Source organism: Silurus meridionalis, chromosome 4, assembly GCF_014805685.1.
Source record: "Silurus meridionalis isolate SWU-2019-XX chromosome 4, ASM1480568v1, whole genome shotgun sequence".
In the NCBI taxonomy this organism is placed as follows: Eukaryota; Metazoa; Chordata; class Actinopteri; order Siluriformes; family Siluridae; genus Silurus; species Silurus meridionalis.
Window position 1 is genome coordinate 27,085,843 of NC_060887.1, and position 16,177 is coordinate 27,102,019.

The 16,177-nt window shown below is 35.3% G+C and overlaps 1 protein-coding gene across 1 annotated transcript in view; it reads left to right on the forward strand.

Annotated features, from left to right (window-relative positions):
* si:dkey-22o22.2 (neural-cadherin) overlaps positions 1 to 16,177 on the forward strand; it is a 111,467-nt gene that overhangs the window by 11,961 nt on the left and 83,329 nt on the right. The gene's annotated exons all lie outside the window — the stretch shown is intronic.

The following is a 16,177-nucleotide window of genomic DNA, read 5'->3' on the forward strand; positions in this document are numbered from 1 at the left end:
CAGATGACATGCTTCTTAAATAACAGTAAAACAATTGCACATCCACAAACTGTAAGGGGCATTTGATATTTTAAAAGGGAGAAAATCAAGTTGCATTTTGAGACTGTACTTCATCATCTCTGACTGCTTTGGTACTTGTTTGGTTCTCTGGTTTATATATTTACTATTAATATTATTAATGATCTTTTTACATTTTGATGGAGCTAGTTATACATGGTTTATTCTTCGAGGAGAAGTTGCTTTTTGATCACTTAGATTCTTATGTAAGGAATAAAGCACAACTGTGTCAGAAAGCACAAAAGCCTCTGTCCTGAAAACTCGTCTAGAAAACCAATCGACTATTAAAAATCTCTGACATCCGAGACTCCGTTTAAAAATTGGAAAATAAAATGAATCCTTACAGAAATTCTTCACTATATGAATTATTATTTCTTTTTATTCAAATAAAGCTTTATTAGTGCATATTATGAGTTGTTACTATAAATCAGAATGAATGTCTTCATTTAAATCAGAGATTTTTGCCAACACTATTGTCATAGCTATTATAGAAAATTAAACACCTTCTTACCAATCAGATTTGAGGATTCAATACTAATTATTATTATTATTTTTTCAGAAATAAATTTGGATAAATAATATTTTATTTAAAAAACACGTTAGGAATACAACAGAGATTATATGATTTTAATTCCAGAATTTGTATTGAACAGATGAATGAGTAAAAACTTAGAGCTTAGATTCTGTCATGGATACTTTGCAGTGTTTCTTGTCCCAACTTTTAGAAAAAATATTTCCTCAAGACTTCCTTGGAAAGTTAATGCTTGTAAGCTCCTGAATGGGTTCTAACTTGAAACCCTCATTCATAGGATTTTTGCGGCGGAACAAGTGAAGACCCTTCAGGATTATAAATGTTTTTAGTGTAGTGTAAGCTCACATCTGTCAACCTCCGCCATTTTTTTCATAATCTTTTATTTATTGACACAGTCATTTAATCGACAGTAGCATCACTGTCAGCAGATCTGAGTTCAGTGTATGATAATAATATTTGTGCTGAAACCCTAGAGTATGCATGTGAGAATACTAAGGTGTTTAACACGGAAGATAAATCAGAGAGACAGGAGACTAAAGCATAAGTCTCTTTTATGTTTCTATCTGAGGAACTATAAAGTTATTAATGAGATCTCTTCACTGATTTGTATTTTTTATAACCATTTATATTATCTTTGCATTCACATGAATAGCATTCGCAGCCGAGATGAATTTTAGAATAGTCAGTGAAGCCTCTATCAATATCAGACTTTAAAACTAGTGACTGTAAATTATCGTCTTTGTTTATGGGCTTTCATAGTGTGAGTTCACCGCAAGGGTTATAAAGGTCACTCTTGCTTTTTACTTGATTTATGAACACACAGGATATTAGGTTAAACATCAAAGAGGTATTAGTGAGTGGGCACATATGTGTGTGTGTGTGTGTGTGTGTGTGTGTGTGTGTGTGTGTGTGTGTGTGTGTGTGTGTGTGTGTGTGTGTGTGTGTATGCATCGTGTATCTAAGAGGGAGAGAGCAAGCGAGTCGGCAAGCCTTCAAATGAATAAAGGGGAAGAACTAGGCTACTTTTACTATTCCGACTTATCAAAAGTAACAGAAATGCAATACTTAAAAATCATTCATTTTTTATTTAAGGGTTTTTTTCTTTAAAAGCTTATTTACAAGTACACTTTGTGTAGTATACCAAAGATACCTTGCTTTTTTTAGAATTTTTTCTTATTTCACTATTTTACTATATATAAGATACACTGGTTGCCATATAAAGTCATTCTATTTGAGATGTTTAAGTAAAAATATAGAACCCATAAATAGTAAATTTTTTTAATTTACTACTTAAACATTGTATTTTTATTTTTTTTATAAGGGATCACATGAACAATGTTTGTGTACAAAAACATACGTACTTGTTAGCACGAGTGTGCTGGCTGAGTGCTGTGAGCTCTTGATACCTTTACACACTGATTGCACTCTCCAGTCCAGACAGAGCCACAACGGAGGCGGCTGTTGCTGCTTAACTCTGCTGCTGAGGGGGAGTCTGGGGAATTTATGTCTTCTATCAAAGGCCTTTCATATTCCACTGCACACGGTAATAATTGAACGGCACAGTTGTCACCGTGTGATAGTATTTTTGCATTAGACTCGTCCAGGCATCAATAATGCAGTGCTCAACTAATACAGCATTCATCTCAGGGATCAGGGATTCGTTTGCTAAATAGTCCATCATCATTTTTTCTATTTTTCTTTCTCATTTTTACTGCAGTCTGACACATTTTTCGTACTGCATTTATTATAGATTTGAATAGATTAAAGATTTATACCCCAGTAAGTTAGACTAGTGTATTAAGCTTTCAGAAGTTTATTTTTATTTTATATGTACTGATTGCAAGCCTATACAATGTGTATTGCACACTGGACAGTGCTAGCAATCTTGTTTTGCTGGTGTTGGGTGTAATGTTGTAAGATCTGTGTGTAAGAGAGGTGAGTAGAGCATGGCCGGATGCTGTCCAGATGCCCGCTGCTATTGTGCTGCCTGCAGCTAACCTGTGGCATGAGGGGTTCAGAGGTTCAGTGGCCCACCCTTGAGCTCCTGCAGGGCAAACCAGAAACACATGGGTTTGTTCTTCAGACTCGCCTTAAATCCTCCCTCTTCTCCTTCCTCTCTATTTTGGTGTTCTGGTTTTGAGAGAGATATTTAGTAAAAACAAATGCAGCAGATCCAGGGAGCCTGGATATCAGCTATATCTTGTTTCCTGTTTATATACTTTCTCATTTATTCATTTACTGATGATTATCATTAACATTTTTTTTCAGACAGCCATTAATGGAATAGCATTTCTTAAAAAAAGTTAGCATTTCAAAGTTTAAAGTTTAAACTTAATTTAAAAAAAATATACAAACAAAATCAGTGCTTGGATTTTACATAAATGTTCATAGGGCTACATGTAAATTCATAAGTCCTTTATGACTACTGACTGCATTACGATTTTTTAATAACATTTTGATAGCAGTTTTTTAATAGCACCTGAGTCAATTGATTTTTTAACATACTAGAAGAACACTGCACTAAATTCATGAACATCCACCATAATTCATTCATAAAGTTTATTGTACTTGACAGTTAAAGTAGGTTTTATTTTAAATTCCCAAACTGAGTGGAGTTCACAGCATATACACATTACCTTGATTTTAGTTTGGTTATATATAGTACATACTTAATTTACATGTACAGCTCGAGTTTGCTGCAAGAGTGTGCATTTTACACACCTTATGTAAACTAAAACTCTTGTTTTAACTTGATTTGCTACATTGATTTAAATACACCAAGATTATTCCTACACTCATTCTAAGGTGTTATTATGCTGTCTCTATGTCTGTATTTGATGTACATTAGCAAACAACCTTGTAGTGTAAATGAACACAGTTGCGGTTGAAATATAAAGAGTCCAAAAGCATATAACAGGTTCATTACACTTTTTTGAACATCCAATTGTGTGTCTTACCATAAAGAATATTTTTTCTTGGCTTTTCTGCAATGACTATGGATGTGCGTGTAAATATATGTCTGTTCCTTCTTTAATGTATGTATGTATTCTTCAGATAAAATTCTGTATTTCATTTGTATGTAGTGTTGGGATGAAGAGCTGCATCTCATCTGAATCAGCCTGTCTGTGTTTCTGAAATAGGGATTGTGAGAATGAGAGGGAAAAAAAGTGAATGCTGGTAGAATGCTGGTAAAAAACAGACACCAGATTATTTTTCACTTTTGCTCTCATGATTTTTTTAGCAATGAGGTTTCAATGCATACACTTACACCAACAGATGCAAGACCACGCTGTTTAGATAGCACACACCCCCTCTCACACACACAGCACACCTCGTGATGGAGTGAAATGTGCTATTTGTGTGTGACATGGTGCACATCTGTGTACCTTTGTGTTCTAAGCACTTGCGTAGACCCTGAGGAGTTCAGCATGTGTGCTGTGTTTGAGAAGGGTGTCTGCTGTGTGTGCTGATGGGGATGTGCAAATTGTATTGCGGTTTGCACCTTTGAGGATTTTTTTTTTATTATTCATGGAGAAAATGCTCACCTCATACAGCCTATATCCATGTTTGTTTTAATCCCCTGTTTCTGTCACAATAAGCAGGCTAAATTAAAAATGCCCATGCACATTAAAGTTTTTTCCACATTTTAACAGCTACCAATGGAAGTTATGACTAGTAATGTCAACTTGAGAGAAGAAGTTAACTAACTGGCTTTTTCCATTAAGCAGATCACTGTCATAGGAACATATTAAATTGTTAGATCAGTTTGACAAGTTTCTAAATGAAAATTTTTGCTTGTAAATTAAATGCGACCAAAACTAAAGCAAATCTTTAGTGATAAAAGTAAAATGAATTTAGTTTAAAAACAGTATAAAGTATAAACAGTATGAAAAACATGATTAAATAGAAAGCGCAGTGGAAGGTTACGGAATAAAACATTACAATTTTGAAAAGGACAAACATTAATCAGAATATTCTGTGTGCAATTCAAGGTTATACAACAGCCTTCATTTTTGTTTTCAATTCTTATTGGTTCAGAAACTGTTAATTTCTTTTGTATAACATTGACTCTGAGAGAAATCATAGTCTTATGTATACTGTATGTACTGTTCTAATGTTATTATTGTTTGTTTGTTGCTACTGTATATAAGCGGTCAAAAAATATACTATATGCTATAAATGGTTATTTGTTTATATTTACTCCCAGGTATAGTTTTTACAGTTCTCCTCGCACAGTACTGTATAATCAAAGTATACAGTAGGTTTACTGGTCGGCGCTATATTGGGTTTTGTGTCTTGTCTTGTGTTGTCTTTTGTTGTCTGTCTGCACTGTCTGTCTGTATCGTTTTTCGTCTGCACTGTTTGCACTAGGTTGCACTCGATGCACTTTATGTAGCTTGTATTGTGTTGTAGCTCTATGTTGTTGTTTAGTGTAGCACCAGGGCTCCAATGTCAAAAATTGATTTGACATAGGAGAACTAAAACAATTTACATTGCTGTAACTGTTACTAGGATACAATGAACCAATTAATGAATCACACTACCATCTCATTAATTGTTTTTTATTCCTACTCTATGATATCACAGCAAGATGCAGTTTATTGACACAGTAAGTAACAAGGCGAATTGAAGTGTTGCTTTAACCAACCCCCACAACCTTGTGTTGGTTAAAATATAGAGTAGATATTTGTAGCGGGGACAGTGTATTTTGTGTCATAGAAACCACAAACAGAGGCCTGACATAAATTATACATAAGTAATACATTCACTTATTTTATGTTGAGATTGATAAAGGTTTAAGAGACCAAGGGACACAATAAGAATCAGTTTCTCGTTTTTCTTTTAACGTTTTTTTTTTTAAACCCAAGGAAAACTGTGTGTTTAAAGCCATTTTTCTGCCCTTACTGAGCTCTCACTTTTAATTATGCCAAGACGTCAATTCTCAGGTTGATATGACATCTGAATGGAGCATGAAATTACAGCAGTGTATTTGGAGCTGTTATCTACAGTGAGCTTTAGCTGAGCACACATATTCATGAAGTGTAACACGTCCAACCTTTGAAGTTTCGCTCGTAGCACACCGGAACTGCTTTGATGTTCTGTGCCTGGTGTGTTTCTACTGGGAGAGACTTGAGAGAGAGAGAGAGAGAGAGAGAGAGAGAGAGAGAGAGAGAGAGAGAGAGAGAGAGAGAGAGAGAGAGAGAGAGAGAGAGAGAGAGAGAGAGAGTTTGTGTCTTAGATTCCTCCAGGTCTGAAGGCGCACAGATAAAAGAAAGTGTCCCCGCTCAGTCATCCTATGCCTTATTCACTTTAGGGCTACAGAAACTGAAATATGCTGTGAGAATCAGAGACATGACCTGAAATAGAGTCACACAGGGATACAGCAAGAGTCCATGTCCAGGCAGACAGAAAATGAAATACATGTTTTCTCTGGTGAAATGATGTCTTCATTCCTTAGAGGTGTACCTCTATCTCCACTATTCTATATTTAACCACCCTTTTGGGTTGAATAGGGTACAGTGCAACTGATCACACACACACACACACACACACACACACACACACACACACACACTCAAACGCCCTCTCCTCCTCACTCAGGAACCTGAGGTTGGGTTTTCTGGCTCTCCTGGGCCTTTCTGACAGGCCTGGAAGTTCCCAGTGTTAAATATTACACAGAAAAGTGCTCCCTTATATGTATGGATGAGTGAAAAGGGAGATTAATTGCTGAACTTCTCCAGCAGTGTCCATAAGGAAAAAAGTGAGGATGAGCTGAACAACCAAACACCCATGGGTGTACCTGGATAAGGACAACTACCAGGAATGGAATATTGAATAATTTTATATATAGAGGGATATATATATATATATATATATATATATATATATATATATATATATATATATATATATATATATATGTGTGTGTGTGTGTGTGTGTGTGTGTGTGTGTGTGTGTGTGTGTGTGTGTATCTGCATGTAGGTGAGAGTGTGTTAGCATGGACACAGTGTTGATCATATGAGTTTTCTTCAGGTTCTTTGCAGCACTTAATAGCCTGGTGTATAATATTATGATGCATGATTTCAATTGTATTTCAGTAGTCATACAAATATTTGCTTATTTGTTTTCTTACTACTACTCACACTGTCAGTCCCGCTGCAGTGATTGCAGTCTTCCTCTGTCTGTTTCTACAGCTCCATCTGTTCACTCAGATTGTCTCTTATGTGTAAGCATATGTGTATGTTTCAAAAAAGAAATAGTAAATCAATTCAGATTTAAGAATTTTTCTGTGTTAAATGGAGAAAGCCTCTTTTATTTTACCTTTTATTACACACTTTCTCAGATTTTGACAAAACTAAAAAAAAAAAAATGTTAATTTACAGAAGGACAGACTGGAAAAGATATGCTTGTCACTGGGTTGATTTTTATATCAGTCTTCAAGCAGCATGCGTCCTCAGTACTCTCATAAAACTCAAAACGTCTATGAGTTTTGCAATGGTGGGTGGTGTCTCATGGGAGCTCCTTTATAGCAGACATTTTTCCATTTGTGTCAAAGGCAGATGAAGAACTGATTTCTCTTTCTGGACTCCATGTGTTCTCTCTGTCTCTGCTCTAGAGGGGAAAGTGTGCTCTGGGACACAAAGCTTAGGGCAGCCAGACTGGGCTTCCAGCTGCACACAGGATCTGGGCCTGAGCCTGATTGACCAGGGGATGTCCTCTGCCAAATGCCTTCAAAAATACCCCACAGTGCCCTGACCATGCCATGTGCCCTTTCTGCTGGTCCAGGTCCATACTGATTCATAGGCTGCCAGTGTAGGAATGTACACACACAGATTCCACACATTGAACTTGTGTGCACTTTTACATATTAAATATTTACTCTTGGTCAAAGCTTACACTGATAATAAAAAAAAAATCCGCCGCCACCATAAATAAATCTCTGTCTGTAAGGTTCAGTTTCTCTTACAAAAAGGTCCAAGTTGAATCTTTATAGAAACTAAACCTTCACTCTTGAAGAACCTTCTTTTTTATAAAGAGTAGTGTGGATATCCTGCAGATTTAACCCAACCAAATAAGTTATCTCAGATAGCAAACAAGCATACATTGAAACAATGTTTGAAAATGTTAATGCCTCAACAATAATTGAATTGATTTACCCTTACAAAGTGACGTTGCTTCAACGTCACTTTTGCATTCTCAGTTAACGTTGAAATAACACTGGGAGTTCAACTATAAACGAATTGTAATGTCATTGATTTAACATTACAATTTAATATTTTTTCAGCATCACTTCTGCACCCTCATTTATTGTTAAAACAATATTCAGGTTAAAAAAAACATTCTCATATCACTAAATCAATGTTGCTAAATGTTGATTCTACCATACATCTGAAAACATTGAAAGGACAACTGAAATGTATCTTTTAGTTTAGTCACAATTTTATTTATTTGTTTGTTTTTTTTTAAGTCTTTTTTTTTTTCTTTTAATTTAGTCAACTGAAGCATTTCATTTAATGTCCTGGAAAAACGAAAAATAATAATTATTTGTTTCAGGTGGCACTAAAGGAACTGTTGTAGTTGTTTGATGTGCAGTTCCACCCACACGGTATGGTGCAAATCGGAGTAATTTCTGGACTGCCTGGTTATATTCATAAAGCTTTCCCACACCCATCTGCACAGTCAAAGCATCTAAAACAAATCAGAACAACAGCAGGATATAAAATTTATGCAAATAAATACATTAATGGAGGTACAGGAAGAGGTGAATATTAGCTAGAGTAAGGTAGATTTCTGCAAAAGCATTGAAAGTAATGACTCATCAAATATACACATATTCAGAAAGAAAATATCCTTGAATGCTCTCTTCTGCCTCGACTGCTCTTTAACCCTCTTCCCAGCCCAATTTATAGAGGATGCCAGCTCATATGTCAGTGCACAGGAAAGCATGCGAAAGATCCTCATATCCAGTGAGGTTTCCCCAATTATGCTGAAACGTCTCACCCGTCATACAAAATATGTACACAAAGCAGAGAGAATATACAGTAAGTTAAATTTCCCCAAAGATAGGTTAACTAAATGGTCTACATCATCAGCACTAACCATCATTTGCCTTGCTTAATTTGACTCTAAAATCTCCTCTGCTCTCTCAAGCTCATCAGTATTGTGCAGAGGGACTGAGACAGGTAAAGGTGGCAGAGATTGCTTAGAAGAAGGCAAGTACTGTTTGAAGAACTCCTGACATTCCTTCCGGAGTTTTTTTACTTCTTTTGCAAGTTTTATGACAGTTCCAATCAACTATTGTAAAGCAACATAAAAAAAACGTTCCAAATATATTTTTAAATGCTGTTTAAGAAAAGTAGACAATATCTCACTTGCCTTTCATTAATTGTCTTGCAGAATCCCTTGCATATGCAACAAGAAAAAACATGACTAGTAAACAGACTCACACATTAACATTCAGAATATATTTATTATAGGATAAAATATCAGAATTGTATAATGTTATAAACTGCCTGGAATTACTGGTTTGGTTGACAACTACTATTTCAAAATAAAACAAATTTTATTTAATGTCGCCTCGGGCACTGTGTATTTTAAATGAATGTGAAACAACAACATTTCTGGATTTTATACCCTCTTGATCCTTGAAAGATGATCCCTGGCTGGGGTATATGGCAGCCAGGGCTGATGAGTCACTTGAATCAGTCAAGAATTAAGAAGTGCTGCACATCTGGTCAGAACACTCCAAGGGATGGTTAGGCAGATTTTTGGTAGAAGGCAGGACAGAGGTCTGGACTCTGGTAGCTGATTAAACAGAAGCCTGCATTTTGTTGGAGCCTGCAGTAAAACAGATTATTTAAAATTTAGCATTTCCAAAATATAATTTTTTTAAAATATAAAGTCCACATAAATGAGACAATTGGATACTGTGTCTTCATACTTGGTTACATAAACATCACTGTTATATCCGGAAATAGGATTGTAGGAGCCAGGCAAAGTTACATCTGGTAATATTATTTTTGTTGTTAATCTTTCCCCTTTTAACTTCTGTTCCTTCTGAAGTTAATGCAAAGATATTTCAAGTCTTCCCTGGATTTCCCTTTGTGAAACTTCACTGTTTCTTCATCAGACTGCATATCAGTTGTGTCACAGTTTTCCTGTAGATATTTTTTTAACTCTTGGCCATAGAAGCTTTTCTTCAATCGGCCAGCTGCGTAGCACAATTTCCAAGCCACCATTTTTAAATTGAACAATGCACCACTGCTTTATTTTTTAAGAAAGTAACTTTCCTTTGCAGATATAGAAAAAGAAAATCATGAATTAATTATTATTCTTACAATAGCAAAATAAGGTTGTAATCTACAAACAATTAGTTATGTCTTATGGATGAGTGGCATCTCAATAAAGACATTTTTATAAACAAAGAAAATATTTTTGTTTAATATCTTGGTGCCTGGCTTCATCAAGGGCTCCTTTTAAAGATCACTTTATAACAGCCTATGTTGGTTGACTCAAACGGATAGAAGAAGAATGACTCTTGATTCTGAAACTTTTAAACCACAACAAAAATCTCTGCACCATTTACCTTAATAATATTTTGTAAAATGGCAATGTAGCCAGCTATTTGCACACAATTATCTCCTTGCACTACAAAGTTTACTTTTCAGTGACAGCTTTTCTGAACTGTTTGCCATGACTTGGAGCACTGGACCATCAAAATGTGGTTGACTCAAGTTCAATGGTCAATGGTCTTGTGAGGCTTTTGTGACTCTGGATTTGGCATTTCAGATAACCTTTTCACAACTTGCTGTAAGGGTAAGTGAGGCTTGCGCAAAAGACATTTTATTGGTCTTAAATAATTCTCAAAAGGAAATGTGGACACATTATCCAAAGTTCCAAAGTGACGATACTCTTCAGCCAGATAAGTCAGCTGGTGTATATTGTAGACTATTTCATGTCTACCAAAGTGGCATGCAAAAGACAAGCAATTTATGAGCACAAATATTCAAGGCCTCTGTTCCAGAGAACAAAAAAAAAAAACATAGCAACAGAACCCAAAGTTCTTATACATCTATATTTGAATGCAAGCTCAATAGGGCCTGTGTACAGCATAAATGAGCGCAGCTCAGTCGCTTTCCAGCTATCAATTTCTGATAACCCTCTTGGTTTGTGGCTAAACTCAACAGGTGTAAAGGGACTCAGCTGCTTTAACTTTTCTGAAATTTCAGCTACAGTTTGAGTGGACAACCTAGTGATATGTGATCTAGTTACACCAAGGCAGCATAAGTGCATATACTCTAATGGAAACATGGTAACCATTTTTACCAAGCCAGTTAAAGGGGAAAGTTTTTGGTTCAAGTGGTGGTCTTCATCAATCATATTGTTAAAACCAGACGCACTTCTCAACTTTGCATAAGTTTTTGGGTATGTCATTTTATTTTGCCACTCACCCACTTGAACACATTTGCCACAGCCCGAGTAGCCATTTTGCCATTTTTTTTTTTTTTTTTTAAGGCATGGGCATCACACACAAATGTACATACTTGCACCAATAAGTTTTGACTATTGTATATAATGCCTGCCTCAAAACATTAGTCAAATTATCAATAAATGGCTTTAAGATATTCACAATTAACAATGGCAAGAATGGACCAGATCTGATGTGTGAACTTTTGAATAGTTCAGGAAGGATTATGCTTTTCAAATGTAACACTATTCCCTTTGCCAAGCCAAAATGAAAATTCTCCCCACTCTCCATCTTTATTGTGGGTTTGGGTCTTAAAAACTGTCCTGGCATCTCTGGGCAATTCTGGATGAAACATTTGCAAAAACACTCAAAAGTGCAGTGAGTGCAACAAGTGAGAAGGTTAAAACCCAATACAGTATCGCAAAATCTGGAGCTTCTGACTTAGAAACAAAATCAAAGTCTGATGAGTCAGCTGTGTCATTATCAACATCATGCATAGTGGGTAGATGCAACAGAACCTCATCAGGTGACAGTCTAAACAAGCTGACTTTATGATAAGCTTAGGGTACTCAACATAATCTTTTACTGCTTCAAAACTGTTTTTCTGTGACACAGAACTTTGTTTACTGATGGCTTCATTAAATTGTTGTAGTATTTCTGACTCTGCAGATTTAATCATTGATTTAAATGTATGCCTCCTTGAAGTCATTATTGCTGCAGGTCAAGTGGTGTAATAGTTTTTAAAAACCGGCTTATTGTATGACAGACTTTGCCTGTATTCTTATGGGTTCTCTGAAAAAAGCAAGCATGATATCATTTAAATCCAAGTCAATTCAATTCTCATACATACAGTCACATATGAGTGTTAATCAGAATTTAATGTTCAAAACACGTACACAGACAGCTAATTAGAACATGATTTTGGTATGTCATTAATTTCATTTATTTATTTTTTTATCTGAAATCTATTAGTTTTGTTTATTAGTCTATTAGTAGTTATTATCTTTTACAGTTTTTGCAACAAACATTTGTAAATGAAAGAGCTGTACTACAAAGGATTTAGTATAGGACAGTTTGTAAATTATATGCCAATTATTTTCCAAGAAACGTCATACTGTGGCAAGTGACAAGTGTTGTTAGAACAGCTTAATTCTTTTTAATTAAAACAATTTCATTAAAGTTTCAGATTTGCCTAATGCAACCCAATTAGTCGCTTTAAATATCATATAAAAAAAGTTTTTTTACTTTTATCATAAACAGTTACATACAACAAAATGTATAGTAATTCAGGGATATGAATGATTAACTGTTAAGGTTGCAAACAGGAGAAGGACATAATCAAATCTTATGTAAAGTAGTCTTGCAGTAGAATATGTGTAAGTCAATGTATGATCAATGCCACCACCATTAAAGGGTGCTTCGCATTTCTCTATCTATCCTCCTCAGCCTTAACCCCTCCTTCTGAATGCTTTTGAAGAAATGTAAAGAGTAACAGAAACATAAGCTATATAAAGTTTAATATTCATGCTCATGGGCATCTAGAGAATGTTGTTGGAAATGTGTTAATCAAAATCTTAAGACAAAATCATGATGTACTTTATTAAGAAATAGAAAATCTTTTTATACAAACATGTTAAGGCAGTTAAAGGCAGTTAAACATGGCTCAATAGGATGCAGCTGTGTTTTTCTCATAACGAAAAATCAAATACACATGGGTATGTGAAACTGACGTGCATCCTTGAAATGCTCCTTTGTTTCCCTTTTCTTTTCTAGAATGCAAGAAAAAATGACAAAGATAAGGATGGAAGGGATTGGTGTATTTATAAATTAAAATATCCCTCCTCACTGAAGCATTACTTCAAGTCCTTTTATTGTATAGGTACATAACCTGTGTGCATATTTTTTCAACTTGATTGATTAAAATATTCTTTTAATAAAGCTATCTAAATATTTGATATTTATGGTTCATTTAAACTCAAGGTTTAAAATTAAACATTTGACATTGAGCATTAAAATGTAAAACATTTGAACTGGGGGAAGAATTTATGTATGTTTATGTATAACAAAATTGTATAATGCTATTGAGCTTAAGATGACTAATTTAAGGACACACAATTAAGGAAATTAGAAGCACCCATGATCCCATTGTCATCAATTAGAATTTAATATTAGTTCAATGTTTAATATTAGTTAAAATATATGTTTTATTCAAACACTTTAATATTTTTTTAATCAGTGTACCTAATTACAGCCCATAACAATACAATTCAAACACAAAAACAAGCTTGTAAAACAAAGGAATAGACAAATAATAAAGTAGATGCATGATTGTTTGAAATTGTTTAAGAGAAGTGTAAATATATCAATTAATTCTTCTAACAAGATTTCTATATAGAATGCACCTGTTTCCTCTTTAATAAGGCATCAGGTCGGCTACTGAGATGTGCACATGCAAAACCAAAATGGGTGTTTCTTAATCAATCGGCATTTTCAAAGTCAAGTCAAGTCAAGTCAAGTTTATTTCTATAGCGCTTTTCACAACAGACATTGTCTCAAAGCAGCTTTACAGAAATCAACAGTCAAGTTGAATGGTGTGCATTTATCCCTGATGAGCAGCCATGGCAACTGTGACAAGGAAAAACTCCCTTAGATGTTATGAGGAAGAAACCTTGAGAGGAACCAGACTCAAATGGGAAACCCATCCTCATTTGGGTGACATCAAGAGTTTGATCATAAATCTTTCAACAAACAGAACACTGGAGAGTGAGAACTAACATGAGTACTGGAGTATAAGATTTTAAGTAAATGTTCTTTCAACAGTCTTTGGTATAAAAGTAGGAGCTACTGAGCTCAACATTTGTGATCATCACAGATCCAGCATCAGCTTCTCCATGCCAGAGCCTTTTGAGGCATCAGGTCGGCTACTGAGAAGTGCACATGCAAAACCAAAATGGGTGTTTCTTAATCAATCGGCATTTTCAAACTACAATGGATGTTTTTTTTAAGCTGCTTTACCTGAAGACCCACCCCTAAGCCAAGCCCTAGTGTATTAGAACAAATCTGGGAAAGCAGCTGATGGTTTGTAAACACCCCACTGATTGGGTAAACTCCACTAGCATTCCACAGAGAAAAAACTTGCATGATGTTGTGGTCATTGACAACAAATCAATGTTAGTTCAATATTCCTGTCTCTACCTGTTTGTGCTGTTAGCTTTCATCAGAATTTCAATGTTGATCCAACATACTTTAAATATTGAAATATCAATCTCAACCAAAATGCTGGTTTGAATCAAAAATCAACATTGTATCAATTTCACCATGCTATCTGGGTATGCCAAGAATGTTAAGGGTTCAGGGTTTTTCTTTGACAATTTTAGTGCGAGTACACACCTAAACCGCTCCGGTACAATAGACAAGGTGTTCCATAAATGTGTTATCTTTTGAAAATGGCTTTACATAAAACTTTATGTACAGAACTTTCTCTGTATGTCCATGATTTGTCTCAATGCAACAATTCATATGATTTAGATGAATAGTTATATTATTATTCCTATATCCAGTTACAATTCAGCATTGGCTTTAGTGCTGTTTTATTTTGTTACTAGGTTGATTTCTCAATCTATATACATCCATTTTAAGTTATTTTTTCTTAAAACTAATAAATGGAAGATTTCCTACCCCATTACTTCCCACGCACCTCTTAGCAAATATTAAAGTTTTTTTGGTCTGCCAAGTCAGACCAAAACACACCACATTCATCAGTTTCACTGCATCAGATCGATAAAAAAATGTTTTAAAATGTTACAATATATGTAAATAAAATCTAAATCTTATATAGACATTTGTTTTAGAAAACAAGCAGTAATTTGTTTGTATTAAATTATTGGGGTTTTTTTTGTCAACATTTCACAGGCAGCAGAGTCCATCATACATAGTCTAGGATGTGTGCATGCAGGCATTGCTTTCATGCTAGATTTAAAGAGCGTTGTGCTCACTCTTGCCTTGTTCTGACAGAATGCTCTTTCATGCAGAGCAATAACAGAGAGCAGGGCATGAGTTGATGCATCGCCATTTCATAGTACTTCATGCCAGCCTGAGCTTTTGTAGTGTCCAGAGAACTGCCAGATCAAAACCGATCTTCACACTCTACAAAGCATGTTGAAAGTTTCCACATTGACCAAAAAAGTGCAAGCCCTGTGGCGACCTGCTTCCAAACTCACCATGCACAAGAACTAGAGCTCCTGTCTATAATACTAGCCATGGGCAGAAAAAAGACAGAAAGTACTTAACCCAAACTCTGACTTATCATTGATTTATTTATGCTTTTAAACTATTTCTGAACCATGTTCTTGGTGTTTAATCTGTTTGTATTCTTTCAAATAACATTTTAGGAACCTTTCTAACCTGATTTTGAGATGTGTGATGCTTTTTTATTTTGCTGTTCAAAGCAAGGGATTCAAAATGAATCCAGAGCTTCTGTCGATTAATCTGTGTCCGAGGAGAATGTCTGGGTTTGTGTGTGTAGACAAGATGGTATTAGCCATGCTCCATGGATGCAAAAAAGGGAGGAAAGGGGTTAGTCCCTAGAGCAGAGACCTCATTCGGACACACTCCCTTCAATTCAATCCAGACAAGCCCACACTATTCATACTAGTGTCTTTCCATTTTTAAATTCAAAACACACACTTCTTCACAAATACCCAAATGTGTCATTATAAAACAAAGTGGAAACACACAGTGAGTCAATATAAGAAAGTAATATTGAGTGCATTGTTCTTCTTCACTCTTTTTTTCTGCTCTCAGGTAACATTTTACCTCACAGTGTGATCCTCTTTTCATTTCCCATCCCCTGCCTTTCCACTCCATTTCTTGTCATTCCCCAGGTTGAAAAATAATAAGGGCGAAGCCGTTTTAAATGCAGAGCAAAATAACCCTAAAGTGAAAGAAGCTGCTTATTTGAGCCATCTTATTTCATCTTTAATTATGAAGTGCAATGAAAGAACATTGCAGCTGAATGGAGAAAACATTTTCTTTCTGCTTCATTAAAATGAAGTGTGCCTTGCTCATGCCGCTTTTCCCCCTGCTGGTGTTTTATTTGCTGTGTGCTACACTTGACTGG